Consider the following 18401-nt stretch of genomic DNA (forward strand, 5'->3'; position numbering starts at 1 on the left):
AAGTAGGGGTGGGGCCAGGGGCACTGCATGCAATGGTGCGGATGGTGCACTGCACAAAGGCAGCCCCTGCTCCCTTCCTAGTCGTCGCAGAGTGAATGTTTGTGACAATTTTCCATCCAAAGGAAGAAAACTGTCTTGAGAAATGGGTCTTTTTTTCTTAATTGGCATAAAGGCAGCTTATGGGCTAGCAGAAGCCTTGGTGGGGATAGAAGGCAGATGGCAAGAATAAGTAGCTAGTGAAGAAATGAAAGCCGTGTATTTGGAGCTCCTATATGGAGATATGTCTTGTGTATCTATTGCTGCATAACAAATTACTCCCAAATTTAGTCGCTCAAGACCACAAATATTTATTATCTCACAGTTCTGTGAGTTGGGAATCTCGGGAATCCAGGGGCAGTTTAGCTGAGTGATTCTGGTTCGGGGACTTTGATGTCACAGCTAAGCTGTCAGCTGGGGCTATAGCCATTTCAAGACTCAACTGGGGCTGAAGGATTCACTTCTAAGCTTACTTATAAGGGAGTTGGCAGGCATCAGTCCTCACAGGCTGTTGGGCTGAGTTGGGCTTAGCCCCTTGCCATGCCAAGTGGATCTCTCCATAGAGTTGTTTACGGCATGGTGGTTTGCTTCCCCCAATGTGAATGATCAGAGAGGGGGTGGGGAGGAGAGGGGAAGGTAGAGAGAGGGGAGAGGAGGGGAGGTGGGAAGAGAAGGGGAGAGGAGGGGGAAAAAGAGAAGCGGGGGCAGACGGAAGAGATAAGTGAATGTCCAATACAGAAGCCACAGTCTTTTTACACCCTAATCTCAGAAACATCTCTTTTGCTATATTCTATTCTTAAAATAGGTCAAGTCCCGCCTTCACTGAAAGATTGGAGAGTACACCGGAATGTGAATACTGGGAGATGGGGACCATTGGAAGCCATCTCAGAGGCTGCCCGTCACCATATAAAGGCTCAACCATTCTTTCAGAAGGCAAAATCTTTCTACAATCCCAAGAGGGTGAAATCATTAAGAGACTAACAGAATTTGGGGAAAGTTCTAAGGTCACTTTAAGCAGGGACCAGTGTGTGTTCCAGTTAGTGACATGGTGGCTGAGCTGAGCCAGATGGCAGAAAGTATTGCCATTGGCTCTCCCTCAGAAAGGGCCTGGTCATCTGCTCACAAAACTTTAGCTTTGGTGCTCAAGCGAGTTGTCTGCACCTACCTTATGTGCGTATGTGGAAAGTTCATGAATGCCAACAAAGACTCCTAATCGAGGAATAGCTCATGCTTGAAAGAGGCATTCAAGGAAAACAAAACGCCTCACAAGCAGCTTTGTTTCAGTTTTCTGTGTGGGAAGACCTGTTATTGCAGAAGTGCGAAGGGAAGAAAAAACTCACCAGATCAGACGGTAACTGGCAGCAGTACCTATTTCCAGCACCTCCAAGATCCGGGGCTGTCCACATCACCTAAACAGCTGGGCCCGAGGCTGCCAACCATCCCTAAATATACAAGCCCAGTGTGGTGAGTTGCCCCTCATCTCACCCTGACTCACACCCATTATGAGACTCTCTATACCTTCTTTTTAAACTTCTGGAGCTCAGAGGAACACAGGGATGGAATAGAGATATTCTCAGTTCTAACAGTGTGTCACTACCTGTCCTTATCCTGTACCATTAGACTGCAGTCAACTCTTCTGGATTCTTTCAGAGGCTCCTGGAATTTCTGAACCACTCTGGAGTTGATTAATTCATAGATGCTTATCAAGGGCCTGTTATGATGATGGATCAGCTCTAGGCCATGGATTGCCTGAGACAAAGTGGGCCAGGAAGAAACAGAACTAGGAGGGGGGTCAATCTAGTGGGCATGGTGTCAGGAAACTGTCATTCCAGAGATTACAGTTGGAGGTCAGCTCATCGCGAAGGAGATGTGCAGTTACCATGAACCCAAACATCAGTCAAGGGCAGAGACTGACATGAGATCAAAAGGGAGACACACGTAAGACTCGGAATCTACGTTAAGAGAGCAAAGGCTACTGTTCAGCAGTTCCAAGTGAACAGGGGAAAACATGCAGAGCCTGGGCCAGAGTGTAGAGGAGCCAGCCTCTGTTCCTGAAAGCAGGGGCCGTGTGTGACTTATTTAGCGTCCTATCCTCACTATCTGGCACAGTGATGAAGTCAGCTGATCAGGCCAAATCAGAGAACACATGGGCCTACCATGTGTACACCACAAATCAAGTTTTAGGGTCCAAGATGGGCATCAGGAAACAAGCAGGGATGTTCAGACCCTGAGTCTGGAAAGTGCAACTCAACATCCTGAATAGGGGGGTAGGGCCGCCAAACAGCCCAACCAAGTTATGAATGCTGATTCCAGGGCATTATCAGGATTAATTGTAGAATTCTTTCATTCCAGGATTAATCATGTTAATCAGCCTTTCTTCTTCTGCTAGACTGGAGACTGGAACCATATCTATCTTGCTCATTGGGTATCCCCTAGCACAGGGCCTGGTATGAAATGCACACTTGATAAATATATGCAGAGGGGACAACAGCTCCCAGAGAAAAGTGAGAATCTGCAGAGGGGGAACACAGGTCTAGGACCCAGAGAGTCCTCATGGGTCAATACAGAAGTAGAGATTTTGTTCTTCCAGGTTATAGAGAAGTGGGAGGAGCCAATGAAGCCCAGATTTAAGACTCAGAGCAAGCAAGAAGATGCCAACCTTCTATTCCACAGTCCTCACCTTGTCACCCTCCAGAATAGAGGACTCAAATAATAGTCATTTACCTTTCCCAGGGCCTTATCTTTAGATTGTGGATATATGTAAGCAGAAACCACGTTAGCAACTTCAACATGAGACTGAAATATTCCCTCTACCCATAACTAGGTGGGTGGCCTTGAGTAAGTCATTTAACCTGCCTCTATTATCGCCTCAAACTGTTTCCTCATCTGTACTGAGTAGAAGCTTTTTAATTTGATGTAGTCCCACTTGTTTATTTTTGCTTTTGTTTCCTTTGCTTTTAGTGTCACATACAAAAAATCATTGTCAAGACTAATGTCAAAGAGCTTACTCTCTTTTTTCTAGTTTTATGGTTTCAGATTTTACTTAGAAGTCTTTCATCCATTTTGAGTTGAATTTTGTGTACGATGTGAGAAAGGGGTCCAGTTTCATTCTTTTGCATTTGGCAATCCCGTTTTCCCAGCATCATTTATTTAAGGAACTATCCTTTTCCCATTGTATATTCTTGGCTCCTTTGTTGAAAATTAATTGACCTTATATATATGGGTTTATTTCTAGGCTCTCGATTCCATTCTGCTGATCTCTGTGCCGTTTTTATGCCTATACCAGACCGTATTGATTATTATAGCTTTGTAATAGTTTGAAATCAGGAGGAATGTTGCCTTTAGCTTTATTTTTTCTCAAGATTGCTTTAGCTGTTTGGAGTCTTTTGTGGTTCCATGCAAATTTTAGGATTTTTTTTTCTATTTCTATGAAAAGTGCCATTGAAATTTCAATATGGATTACATTAAATTTATAGATCGCTTTGGGCAATAGGGACATTTTAACAATATTAACTCTTTCATTCCAGAAGCACAGAATATATAAAGGAAACCATCCGCAAAATGAATAGGCAACCTATGAGATGAAAGTATTTGCAAACCACATATTCAATGAAGAGATAATATCCAAAATATACAAGGAACTGATACAACTCAATAGCAAAAAAAATAAAAATAAAAATAACCCAATTAAAGATGAGCAAAGGTTCTGATTAGCCATTTTCCCAAAGAGACATAGAAATGGCCAACAGATTCATGAAAGGTGCTCAACATCACTAATCATCAGAGAAATGCAAGTCAAAATGATGATATATCATTTTGCATCTATGATAATGGCTATCATCAAAAAGAAAAGAGATAACAAATGCTGGTGAGAATGTAGAGAACTCTTGTGCACTGTTGATGGGAATACAAAATGGTATAGCTACTATGGAAAATAGAATAGTAGTCCCTCAAGAAATTAAAAACAGAATTACCATATGATCTAGTAATTCCACTTTTGGTATATATCCAAAGGAAATGAAACTATAACCCCAAAGAGATATTTGCACTCCCATGTTCATTGCAGCATTATTCACAATAACCAAGAGATGGAAACAACCAAAGTGTCCATCAATGGATGAATGGATCAAGATAATGTGAGATTCAATAATAAGGAAATAGTATTCAACCTTTAAAAAGAAGGAAATCCTGTCATTGGCAACGACATGGATGAGCTGAGAGGAAATTATGCTGAGCACTGAGTGAAATAAGTTAGTCAGAGAAAGACAAATACTGCATGGTATCACTTGTATGTGAAATCTAAAGAACAAAATAAACAAAATAGAAACAGACTCATAGATACAGAGAACAAATAGATTAGAAAAGTTGTTGCCAGGGGCTGGGGGGTGAGGGAAATAGGGAGAGGTTAACAAAAGGGTACAAACTTTCAGTTATAAGATGAATAAGGTCTGAGGATATAACGTGGTGACTATAGTTGATAACACTGTATTGCATAATTGAAATTTGCTAAGAGAACAGAACTTCAAGTTCTCACCAAAATAATAATAATAAAGTAATAAACATGATGCAATGGATGAGTTAATTAACTCAATGGGGGAAATCCTTTCACAATGTATATATACATATATCAAATCATTATATTGTATACTTTAAATATCTTACAATTTTTTGTCAATTATATTGTTAAAGCTGAAAAGCAAAACAAAACCCATTTCCTCATCTGTCAAATGAAGGCATTAGTCTAGAAAGAAGTTTCTAGTGCTTTCCTTTCTTATATTCTGAGATTCAATATTTCTGGTCTCTTTTGAAGAGGATATGGATTAGGATTGATCTACCATGAAAATATGCAGTGGTTTATCAGCTTTGATTGAGAACCTGAGTGGGCCTAGAAGAAATGCTATATACACACTCCCTTCATTCTGTTTCCATGGAATTTGGTTCCCTTAGAACAGTGTATCTGTGGAGGAAGGTGAAGCATATTTCCTGTAGGCAGTTGCTCATGTCTCTTGAGCCCTCTGGGGAAGAGGCAGCATGACAAATCCAAAAGCTCGTTGGACTTAAAAATGAGAAGACCTAGATGCTGGTCCCAAACTAGGCATGTGAGCTTGGCAATTCACCCAGCTTCTTGGGTTGCTATTTGTAATGGGCAGAATGCCCTGTCAACCTCACAAGATCATTGGAAAAAGACCTCTCTAAAACATTAAGTGCTAAATAGATGGTCATATTGTTAGAAGAATCTAGTCAATACAGCTGGTAGGACATGAGAGAATGTGTGGGACAAGCGGGCCATAGTTTGGAGGCACAAAGGACTTCTTAAAGATTTGTATGTTCTAGAAAATTAAGACAAAAGCTAAACTTCGTGAGTCCGTCTCATATAAGGGAACATGGTATAGCTGTTGAACCAGTAAAACTGGAAGATCACGGTTCCAACTCTGCCGTTTACGAGCTAGGTGACTGTGCGCACATCACTTCGCCTCTCTTGAGTCTCGGTTTTCTCATCTACAAAATGGGCATAGTCTTCTTGCCCTACCTACTTCCCCAAACTGTCACAAGATCAAATGAGGTGATGTTTCTAAAAATGTGGCTCACGGTAAAAGCCCACACACACGGGGCATCGGTGCTCCTGAGAGTATGGGGCACCTGGCTGGGGCTCCAAGTAATTAACCCTGATAAACCTGTGAGACACAACCCAGCCTAAAGCACCAGCTGTCAGAATAGATGGAATAGACAGACACCTACATGACATGATTTGTGGGTAACTACAAAGCTTCGTTTGCCCCCAAAACTTCTCCTTCCTCCTTCCTTTCCAGCCTGGAATCCTTCCCATTAGAATCACTCCTATGAGGCATGTTCAGATGAGAGAGAGCTCAGAGCACAAGGGCTTCTGGGCAAGGGACAAGTAGGGGCTGGAGTCCAACCCGAATTCCACCTATCAGGGCCTGTGCCTGCCCAGAGGGAGGGGTGCTTTTTCCTAATTCTTATGGACGACCCGCCATATGGACCAGCACATCCCTCACCTGGAGATTAGAAACAAATGGCCATGGTTTAAATAAATGAATGTTCCCTGGAATGAGAGGGTCACTCTTCTTCTGCTTCCCATTAGTAAATAGAATGTCGGGGAAGTGAAATGCCAACAGTGAAGTGTGTGTGAACTTAGGCTTCGAGGGTGTGGCGGGAGAGGGTACTACAATGAGACTCATCCAGGAAGCCCAGTGTCAGCTCTGGGGAGCTGGGAGACATGGGTAAATGGTAAATGAGATACCGGGGCAGCAAGGCACCCAACTGAGTTCTAGGGGAAGAGGTAGTGGAGGATAACTTGACTAACACGAACTTGCCTGACCTCAGAATCTTACTGAAGGTCTGTCCTTCTAGCTTAGGCTATAGGGGAACAAATAGAGTGTATGAGTCACAGGGCTCCACCCTCTGACCTCTGAGAGGAGCCCTCAGCCTTCCCCCACAGCGCTTGCTTGAGCACTTGCCACTCCCTCATCATTTTGGCAACACGGTCAGACTCTGAGCACTGCTAGTTCAGTCAAACAGGAATAAGCAGCCACGGCTACACCAAGGTCACAGCATCCACTTGGACGCTGATGATTCCCATGCCCCTCCTTTCTCTTCAGATGAGACACCTCATTGTCTGAGGTTTATGAATCCTCCAGGGAGCTCTAGGGACTGAACTCTGGGCATGACAATAAACATAGATGGCAGAACATGCCATTATCGAAAAGGAAGGAGATTTCCTTCAGGGAGGGCAGCACAATAGCCCAGGGTGTAGCTTCCTATGAAACTTGGCAGGGCAGCATCAAGGCCAAGGGCGTGCTTACATCATAGCAAGAGGGCGGTTCTGTAGCCTCCAACCTTCCAGACAAGCAGAAAGGCCACAAGAAAGGGCTTTCCTTCTGGTGGAATGAAGGCTCTAACCTAACCTTTGCCCGTGGAGGCCGCCCCTTCACCTTTGGAGCCTGAGGAACCATGGAGAGAATGAAAAGGAAGAAGACGCATACAGGGCAAACTGCACATTGTCCCTGAACCTCCAGTTTTAAGGAATGTGGAATAAAAGGCTGCTTATTACAAAAGATCTTTTGGGTCTGGTTAAAGGCCTAAAAGGGAACCCTTCAAAGCATTTGCAAAAAAATTCCTTCAATTTTAATGCAAAATTGATCTGAAGTCCAAAGACACCTCTTCAAGAATGCATTATGTTAATTAAACAGTGCAGTTGATTTTTCTAAACCTCGTTTATAGGCCATTCACATTTCTATACTATTGTCTGTGCTTTTTGGTATGTTTAAACCCATTAGGAAGTGATTTTTTGTCTTTTTGATCATGGTTCCCCTTGCCGGTCTCTTAACAGGTTATCAGACAAGGCCATTCCTAACATTTGTAGGGCCCAGCACAAGAGTGCAAACAGAGGCCCATTTAGGTCAGTCTAATATTTAAAAGTTATAGATCAAGCTTACAAACAAAATATGTTATACTGTCCTATCTTGACAAATATATATTCACAATGACTTAGAAGGCCAAGTTCAAATTTAGAACTCTCATTCTCTTTGGAATTCTGCTATACACAAAGAGCCCACCCCCAAACGCTCGGCCCTGGGCTCATGGACTTCTCTTCCCAACCCTCTCTCCATTTCCCACATGCCCAATCTCCATTCACACACCCCACTACATTTGCCCACATGCTCATGGACTTCTCTTCCCAACCCTCTCATTTGCCCACATGCCCAATCTCCATTCACACACCCCACTAACAGCCACCCCTTTGCCACCCTTTGCACAGACTGGCCGTACAGGCTGTGACCTCTGCCTTTGATAGGATCAACCTGGGAAACAGGTCTGAACAAGTCTGGAAGTGACCGTGGGGCCATTTAGAGATTCTCTAGGTATCCAGAGAATATTCTAGAAGAGGTTCATGGGCTCCAGGTAGCCATATCTCCTCGGCCCTGCAGACTCCTTACCCACAGGGAGAGGCATGGCTGACATGTGAGTAAGAGTCCTATAAAGTCCACAGCCCAGGGTAGGAGAGGACAAGAAAGGGCATCATTGTTATATAAAATCTGAATCCAGAAACTTAGTGCTCAACCAGATCAGTCCTACAGAGTATGACTTTGGGCAATCCACTTGATTCTCTGGGCCCAATTTTTTCAACTGTAAAATGTGGAGTTTGAGCCAAGGATTTTTAAGTGCCTTTCAAGTGCCTATGCGTCCACTCTAAATTAAGCTCTAATAACATGAATAGAGTACCTACTGTGGGCCAGGCATTGTGGTGAGTGCTTCTACATACACGATCTTGTTTAATCTATTATTCCATCACTCCTCACCCACTTCCCAGCCAGGAAAGTTTAGGGCTCTGTGCCCAGGCTGGGAGTCCCAAAGACTTCCAGGGATGGACACTAAAAATGATGCGATGCTAAGTTCAAGGATGTCCAAGAGAGAACATTCGAGATTCAGTTGAACCCACAGTCTACCTGCAGCAGCAATCATGAAGGGCTGACAGAGAGGTGGACGCTTCGTAACAGACCCAAGGAAGAATGGGTGCCTCTACCAGCTGGGGAGGGAGCTGTTTAGGGATGCATTTCAGACACTTTTTCACACTTGCAAAAAAACAATTGAAAATTCCTGGACCATTATGTTTGCTCTTCAAGGATGAGGCAAAGAGAACAGCAGTGGGAAAAGGGAAGCTAAAATTGAAGGAGTTATGAAGGTCAAGATCAGGTTGCCAGTGTTAAGACTGAAGTGGGCCCGCAGGCTTTCCAGAACAGGGCTTCCCATTCTTCTTCTGTTTCTCTAAGATTCTCTGGTGCGTCACAATCCACAGTCTTAAGGTCAAGTTGACTCATACACCTCTTATTTTTGGTTAGTTGGCCCTCCCCAGGTCACGACTTACTATTTGGCCTTGAGCAAGTATCTTAATTCTCCAGGCCTCAGTGTTCTTAACTGTAAAATGAGGATTAAAGGAGATAACACCTGTTTGTTAAGTCCCTGGCACTGAATAAGTGGTCAGTAATTGCTAAGTATTAGTAGTATTTTCCTCTTGCAAGGGAGAGCAGGAAAAAGAGAGTAGCCTGTTTGGAACCAGATCAGCCCGGTTCTCTTCACTAAAGGACAATGTGCCACTCCTTCCCTGAAGGCATTGATCTCTGGCTTGTCACAGCAGGCACAGGACAGCCTGTAGTCACACAGCCGAGACGACTGACCAACCACACTACACCCCAGGCCCTCATCAAATATTGATGCGGTGTATAATGTCTTCTGAACACAATACACCACTTCTCAAACAGAAGCCTGCCCTTCTATGACCCCAGAGAGAGTGAGGATTTTTCACATCCCTTAAGCTGCTACACATTTAGCAAATCTTGCCCTCATCAAGGCAAACATCACATGTGCCATCTCTTTCAGAGTAGGATGGAAACTCCAGCTGCCTGCTTTTAGATTTTTCCTACTAAGCCATCTCCCCAAGAAGGGAAGGGAAGGAGATGAAACTGAGATTGGAAGTACCTCCTTGTGCTGAATGCTGGACAGAGGGCTGTGTATGCATGACCCAATTTATTCCCAACAGAAACCCCATAAAGTGGGTGGTACTGGCTACAGTTTATAGATGAGGGCACTGAGATGTAAAGGATTAAGTAGATAACTCAAGCAAAGTCATATTTGTCCAGGGTGGAGTTGAGATTTAGATCAGCATCTGAAATTGGTGCCTTTGTTGCCACTACTCAGGAAATGAGAACTGAGGACTGTGGGAAATCCCCACAACCCTAGTAGGTCTATTCCTGGAACCATTGCCTGAGGTCGGGCCCACTTAGCTGTGCCCTTTCCTCGAAGGCTGGTCACAGAGTCAGCAAAGTCAAAACTGTAAATTCTCTTGGCCCCTGGCAAGCAATCCTTGACCAGATGACATCTCCTGACCCTCAGAACCAAACCTTGTTTTCATCTTTTTTGTAAATAAAATTAAATCTATTCCTAAGGAATCTCTATTAATAATAGATATTTATTGTGCTGTCCCTGAGATGGGGTCCTGAGCTAGGTCGGGGCAATGTGAGACATAGGTGTGATACATTCATTTCTCAACAATATAAAATAAGCATTGCCCTGGAGTTATTTATAATCTACTTACATGTGATAGAAATCATCATAATAATCAATGTTATTTATAAAATGCATTAGAAATTTCAAAATTAACTCCACCGTAGAGCACCATGACAGGAAGATCATACATCTTGTGTGATCTTCATGACAACCCTATGAGGTCAAGTAGGAATTATTATGAGGAATCTTGGTCACAGAGTAGTTAAGCTCTTTAGTAGCTGAGCCAGGATTGGAACCCAGGTCTGTCTTACAAATGTTATAAACCACCATTTTTGAGCCAGCCATTTTAAAAATTAAAAAAAAAAAAGAAAATAAGGCACAGAGAAATAAAGTGGAGTGGCTTGCCTAGGGTCACACAGCTAGCTAGGATTTGAACCCAAGCAGTTGGGCTCCAGAGTCTGAGTGCTTAACCATTATATTCTTCCTCTATGATAACCAAATTTCTACACTGAGTCCTCCAATGGGGAAGAAGAAACCTAAGTTCTGTCACTTTATGATTTTTTTTTTTTATTTTCTCTGAGGTGTATTCAGTTTCCAGGGGCTTGCAAAGTGCCAAGGGGCATCTCATCCTCAGGATTGCCTGGGTTCATTGTGCCATCTAGGCCTCGGTCATTATACCCCATGCAGGTTGCCATATCTGTCTTCTGTTCCTGTCCTCCAGCAGGGCATTACAAGCTCGAGGCAGGTGACTCAGTCCCCTATTCTATGCCACACTGGGCCTAAGAAGTTCTGTGAGACCAGCCAAGGCCTCCTGGGCCAAGCCTCACCACGTAGCCATCTCCTTTGGAGGTCTGGCCACCTGCCTTGGGCTCCGCTGCAGGAAGCAGAGAGCAGGGCCCCTTCCTGTGGGCCCACAGCCCCTCACCTCCCCTCTCTCACCACCAAGCTCTGTTCTCTCACTCTTACCAGATGTTCCCCCAAACCTTCTGTCTGTGCCCAGAGTCTTCTCTGGTCTCCTAAAGATCAAGTTTGTGACACTCCAAAGACAAGACGATGCCTGTGTTTCTTCCTTTGCCCTGTCCCATCCCTCCCTTGAGGGGACAGGCTTAGAGAGGCCTGGCTGCTTGAGGACGGGTGGGGTTATGGCTGGAGAGTGAAATACTTCAGAGAAAGGAAAAAAAAAACCTTGATTAATACAAAAAAATCTAATTATCTACATATATACACATACATATTGAGAGAGATCTGAGGGTGAATTTAGCAAGGCTTCACTGAATAAATGTATTTGGTAGAGGTCTTATAGCAAGTAAACACTGATCAACCGAGAAGAGAGAAACGATAAACATTTTCACCCAGCAAGCCAAAGGATAAAGACATCACTCCGCACAGAGCCAGAAAAATTAAGAATATTGTGTGTTGTTTCCTTCATGCTTAAATTAGAATAAAGGCGAAACAACTAACAGTATTCATTCTTGAGCACCTACTAGGTGTCTGGTACAAGGGATTCAGCCAAGAACAAAACTCAGAGATGTGCAGCAGGTCCAGGACGGGTGAGAGGCCCAGAGGACTGGCATGTAAGGTGGACGTGAGGTCACATATGGAGAACTCTTCGCAGAGGGCCTGCTTGCAGTGAGCCCTCAGCACACAGCAGCTGCTGTAAGGATTATCACTATTTTCAGTCTTCCCCACTCCGCAGTCGCTCACGTGGGCACCTCCACTGTAGGCACAGGTGCTCAGCGGTCCCAGGGACCCATTTCCCTGTGTCGGCAGGGCTGTGCAACCCCAGACATTCACCTTGGCTCAAACCTAGAGAAACCTGCTTCCCAGCATGACTACCACATTCCTTCTGCGTAGAATGCTTTTATATGGCCAAGTTCAATTCCCATGAGCAAGGATTTAAGGAACTCTTTACATACCTTTACAAAACCCTGCATGGGAGAACAATTCTTCTTTTATCCACGGAAAGTGCTGATGCCATGGGAATGTTTTTATTTGGTTATTATGTCGTCTCCTCTTGACGAGACCCTGTAGTGCCAGTTAACCAGGGCAGGGATCTGTCCAAGCACCTCCGGACAAGATTGAATAATTTGGGGAGGGGGGAGTTTGTTTAGCTGGGTTTGAGACGGCAAGAATGTGCAAACATGGTGTGAAATTCTTGATGCAATTCTTGACATCCTAATACAAGAGAGTAAACAAATCATGATGAATAAAAAGAAAGAGTAATCTGAAAGGAGGGTGACCCCTAGACCATCAAGTGCTCATAAATAACCTGAGTTTTGAAGCAGAGGCCCGACCTGAAAGGGAAGACCCAGGTGCGGCTATTCGATCCTCATCCACCCCCAGCCAGAGACTGGATAAGGTCAGGGCATGAGAGAGGATCCCCGCTTATCTGTGACACGCCCACTGAGCTGCAGTCGTCACCAGACTAGCCTATGTAACCCAGCTGCCTTATCAAGAGCCCTGTCTGGCACAGCGAGTGAGGGTCAGCAAAGCAAGAAGCATGGCAAGGTGGCTCTGGGTCCCCATCAGGAGAATGAAAAAACTCGGGCTACCACTAGACTATAGCAAGGGCCTTTTAGAAGGTCTACCTGGTGCCTGGGACAGCCTATTTCCACCCATGCTAGGTAGGGCTTCCATTCTGAACTCTCTAAAGATCAGTTTGAATCATGTCACTGACAGTCTGTCCCCTGCCCTAAACTTCAATGGCTGCTTCCCACTGCCAAGCTCCCATTTAAACCCCTCAACCCACCATCTAATATTCTTCACCATCTGACCGTAATTCACCTTTCTGCCTTCCCCGCAGTCCTCATGCTCATCTCTCACCCAGGACACCTGGCTCTACTTCTTGAAATCCTGCCCTCTCAAGGCCGTCTCAAATGCCTGGCCCTCTTAGAAGTTTTCCGGATCCACCCACATTCTTCCCCTTCCTGCCCACCCCATCCCATCTCCTGAAACGACCCTGCAATTTATACCTGCCGCGTGTCACTTGTCACACTCCGCCAAGGATTTGGCCTCCCTTACTGCATTAACTTGGAAGCTTCCTGAGGTTAGTCTCTGTCCTGTTGCTGTCTTAGGCCCCCTCACCAGGGTCCCACGCATAAAAGGAGCTGGCTGTGCTTTCACGCTCTCTGTGCCTCTCGCTGTCCCTGTTCCGCTCCATGATCCACACCTGCTTCCTCACGAGGCAAGCAGTCAGGACCACTGGAGACTTGCTGGGAAGTCTTGAGAGTCTTTGTTATCGTCATTGTTGTTTTGGCATTCATATAGAGTTAAATTGTTATGAAGTCCTAATAGACCTCTCTCTGCCCTCCTTCCCCGGACAAGCTTGGTTTATCATTTGGTATAAAGAAAATTGACCAGGGAGCCTGCACGGGCATCGCTTCAATATTGACTTTTTACTTAGAACTTTCCACAGGCGATAGGCCCGCTCTTGAATCCAGGAAGCCTCGTCTCACCAGGTTTCCTTGCAAAGTGCCTCCTCCAGTTCCCATCCCCCCTCTCCAATTACAACCCAGTTGACTCTCTGCCAGTGCCTCTTCCTGAGGCCCCCAGTCTCTTTGGTCCTCAGCCCTCTTTCCTCCTTGACGATCCCTCTTCAGAGCATGGGTTCACTGCTATAGCTCCAACCATATCTTTAAAATTGTTGACCTCAAAACTCCAAAACTCAAGTTCCTATCTCCCGACAGCCCTCTGGGCATTGGTGCTTGTACATGCAGTTAGCATCGCAGAGTCAGCATGCTATTGTCCTCAAAATACCTCCATTCCTTTTGCAAATTTAAATCCAAAAGTGAAACAATAGCCTCCTCCTGAACTTGCTTGTTTCTGCCAACAACACTGCCCCACTGCAAGTGGGGGGCCTTAGAAACTTCACACCTGGTCCCCAAATGCTCAGAATCACTCAATTTTTTCCTGAACTAGCCTTTCTCTAGCTACACCTATTTCCCCACTGGCCTTGCTGCTGCCACCCATCCCTCCTTTTCAGGCCACCCACTCTAGCACCATGCACAGATAGACCTAGACCTTCTTCCCTGGCTGTCAATCTTCTTGCTATTTCTCAGCCTCAGACTGGAGGTCCCTCATTCGGCAAGTATGTCTGCTGGCCGAAGTAGGAGTAATAGATTCGTTTCAGCCAGGCCCTGTATCCTCACACTGTTTCTGCTCATGGCAGCCCTGACCGGGCTCAGGTACTTCTCAGAGAGACACTCTCAGTTTTCCAGGCTGAAAAGCCCAGAATCAGCTTTAACTCCTCCCTATCCCTTAGTGCCCACAACCATTCCTTCTTCTGCTTTAAAGACTGGAATCTCCCTCTTTAGTTCTATCATCCTGATTTGTCATCTCCCTGAAACATTCATCCCGTACCAGTTACCCACTCTGTTCACAGGCTCCCCTGAACTGTGGTCCCACTTCCATCCTAGTGCTGAGCACTTGGCTGTGAGCCTGTCTCCCATCATGCTCTAGCCTTGAGATGGGGACATTAATCCTGTATCCCTAGTATGGAGCAAAGGTCTTTTCATAAAGACAGTACTCAATAAATGAGAACATACCTCAAAATACCTCCATTCCTTTTGGATGAATGCCTGCCTGCCTGCCTGCCCTGTACAAGATCTGATGTGAAGTGCTAGGTGAACCCAGAAGCCCTGCCCCCTTGGAACAGTTGGATGTGGACCTAACAAGATGGATAATGGCAGCGAGGCATCAAGGGAGAGGTCTACACTGAGTGTTGCAGGACTTCTAGGAAAGAAGAGGTGACCAGAGGCTGGGGCTTTTCTACAACTGGCTTTATCCTGATTATATATCTATCTTTCCCTCTAAACCAAGAGTCAGCAAATTTTTCCTATAAAGGCCCAGGTAATAAATATGTGGATCTCGTGAGTCATTTGGTTTCTGCTGCAACTACTTGATTCCACTATTGTAGCATGAAAGTGTTCACAGACAATATGTAAATAAATGGACATGCTATGTTCCAATAAACCTTTATTTACACAAACAGGCATTAGGCCAGAATTGACCCACGGGCCCATAGTTTGCCTGCCCCTGCTCTAAACTGTCAGATCCCTAAAGTACTGACAAGCTCTTACTCATCTCTGTGCCTTTACTTGCAGCCTTTAGGCCAAGCTCTGCATTTAGCCCCAAGAGGTCTCAAATAATTAATAAATAGCAGTAATAATAATAGTGTCCTTTTATTAAAGCCTTATCGAATGCAAAATACCTGGGACTCTTTAAGGAGGGTATGATTTCATTTTACAGATGAGGAAAATGAGAGATTAAGTAGCTTGCCTGCGTATAGCAAAGAGCAGAGCACAAATTCACGTCCAAGTCTGTGCAAAGCAAAATGGCCATGCCATGCCACATGTACTCACAAACGTTCACTGGATTAAACTTGAGTGGTGCAGTTGAACTAGGTGTCTTCTAGCACTCTTGGCAAAGTCAGCAAAAGAATCTTCAAGTCTCAACCTGGCTTCCTGTGCAGTCACAGGCCACCGGGCCGGGGTGTGGTTTCCCCACAGCACAATTTGACAGGCTTATTTGTCTTCTCCTCACTTGCCCCAAACCAGCCCCCACATCAGCTCTGGCACATACAGTGTGGCAGCAGGCATCATGAGACCTCTCTGAGCACAAACAAAGCCCGCATGGGGCAATTGGCCCTTTTGTGTACAGAGTCCGTCTCCCCACTCCTTCTCTCTCAGGAGCCCAGAGACCGAGGACCTCTGTGAGTGACCACCAGGTTGCTGGAATGGGGCCACCATCCCAGACTCTTCAAGGGCCAAAGGAATTTACGGGAGGAGGAAGAACAAGAGATAGGGTTAAGGGCTAGATCCGAGTTCCGTTACCCAGCTTCCTGTTCCCCAATCTTGTCTCAAATCACGTCAGGATCCCAGGCCTTAAAAAGACAAAGATGTAAACCAAGGAAGCAGGGTTAGGGCGCAGGACTGAGGATAAGAACTGCGCCTTATAAGTGAACCATCCACCGCATGTTCCAGGGATGGGAACAATGTGAGGAGTCCAGGTGGAAAGTAGATAGAAGATTAGGCTCACAAGTCCACCACAGAATTTAATCACTTCACATCTTGGAGCCGCTAAAGCATTTTGGCCCACGCGACTGAGCTTATGACTTTGGAAAAGACCCGTGAGGCGGGCAGTGGTCAGGAAGACTGGAAGAAACCAATTAGGAGGCCATTGCCAGAGGTGAGCTATTCGGAAGCCCCGAAGTAGAGTGACAGCAGCGGGAATGGTGACAAAGACGCACTTGCTCCCTCCACCTGTCCTCCTTCCTCTATTCTTTTATTCATTCGACAATGTTGACTGAACCCTACGATGTACGGACACTGTGCCAAACATGGACATACCTGTTACGTTCTCTCCTTCCCCATTTCCCCCCTTTCCTTCCCTCCCTTCTCCCCGCTTCTCAGTCTCCCTTTCCTTTCACCAGCTCCTTGCTTCCCTGACCATCTCTCCTTTATGTTACTTTTCTAACAGAAACTCAGGGGCTGAGCCCGACCCCAATCTTCTCCCGGGACAGGGGTCTGGTAGAGTCACTGAAGCCCAAAGGGCCCTGGAGCTCAAACTGAGCAGCAATGTGTTCTGGCCGAGCAAACATGTACCCCACTCACCCCATCTGGATTAAACTTATACGCCGCACAACCTTACCTGTAATTAACTAGAAAAAAGAAAACCGAAAAGAAATACAACACTTCCTCCAAGGTAAGCATCAGTGACCTTACACCCTATAATGAGATCACTAAACTAAGCTGGTACATTGGTCAGGGTCCAATCAAGAAACCAGAAACTGCTATGAACATTTACAATGAAGGGAATTTAATATGCGGAATTGGTTATATGGGTGACAGAGTTGCTGGGAAATCTACAGGGGATGATGAAGCAACCCAGACAGCTGGAATGGTTACCCTTTGCCCCCAAGGGCTAAAGGGACAAGGAGAGGAAGAGGCAGAGTTACCTGAGCCCAGGGGTCAGGGTCACCTGCCAAATGCTAGAATAGTAGCAGGCCTATCTGGCAGAAACCAGAGACCCAAAGAGAGTCACTGCCAGAAATGCCACTAGAGGCTGAGAGAGACAAGGAAAAATATCTTCATATCTACCCGCCACAGACACCCTCCAGTTTCCCACTAATACCTCCCATTGGTCAAATTCAGCCAGAAGCTGGCCTCCTGATAGTTTAGAGCAGAGCAAGGAATAGATCTGGGAGCAAATGGGCTCAGCTGGTTTGGCTTTGCCTATTCTCTTACCATGTACCTGTGCCAAGCCTCCAGAAGCCCACCTTGCTCTGCCTTTAATCCACAAGTCTGGGGGCTGGGAATCAAAGAGAAGCTACTTTCATCCTGGTGGCCAGATGTCACTCTGAGCTTCATTCCCCACCCACCTTGCGTGTCAGTTTCTAGATGTACAGACTCTCTTGTTTCCATTACAAAGTCCCTTCCTTCTTTCCTCCTTCCTTCCTTCCTTCCATCCGCTCACTCATTTGATCATGAATGGACCACCCTCTATGTGTCAGGCACTGCGCTGGGCACTGGGGACATGTTGGAAAATGAGAAATGCACCCTGCCCTTCAGGAGTTCACAATCTGGTGACAATTCCACATAAACAATTATTTGCACTACAAGTCCATATACAACCCACAGAAGTAGAGAAGGGAATGTCAGTTCTGCCTAAGGGGAGGTCAGGGAAGGCTCACAGAGAAGCTGATATTTAAGCTGAACCTTGAATTTCACAGCTAAGTATACAGAAGTAAGGCTTCCCAGGCATTGGGAGCAGCATATGCAAAGACATGGAGGCAAGAAAGAGAATCACAATCCAGTGGGGCAGAAGGCGTTGACAGTGTGGTGAGGGACACGGTGACATCAAATAGATAGGCAGGGCTGGTTGCTAGAGGGCCATGTCAGAATATTTCTCTTAAAACTATCAAAGGATTTTAAGCAAGAGAGAAAGCTTATCTGGACAGGACTTTAGAAAGAGCATTCTGGCTACAGTACGGAGGAGGGACCGGGGGTGAGACTTGACACTGGAAAACCAGGAGGAAAACTGGTGTCCATGCAGAAGTTCACGCAAGCAAGAAAAGGTGACATCAGCATCCCCCGGAGGGACTCACAAGGACCTTCTTAGGCATACTTCAGAGACATCTCCAGTTTGGATCCAGACCACCGCAATAAAGCGAGTATTGTAATAAAGCCAGCTGTAATCTTTGTGCTGGTGGAGAGTCCTGCCATAGGTTGGTAAAAAATGCAACACCTGTGAAACTCAATAAAGCAAAGCTCAATAAAAAGAGGTCTGCCTGTAGTCAAAGTTTGATCATTAGGAAGGAAGGAAGGAAGGAAGGAAGGAAG

Source organism: Pteropus alecto, unplaced genomic scaffold, assembly GCF_000325575.1.
Source record: "Pteropus alecto unplaced genomic scaffold, ASM32557v1 scaffold61, whole genome shotgun sequence".
Lineage (NCBI taxonomy): Eukaryota > Metazoa > Chordata > Mammalia > Chiroptera > Pteropodidae > Pteropus > Pteropus alecto.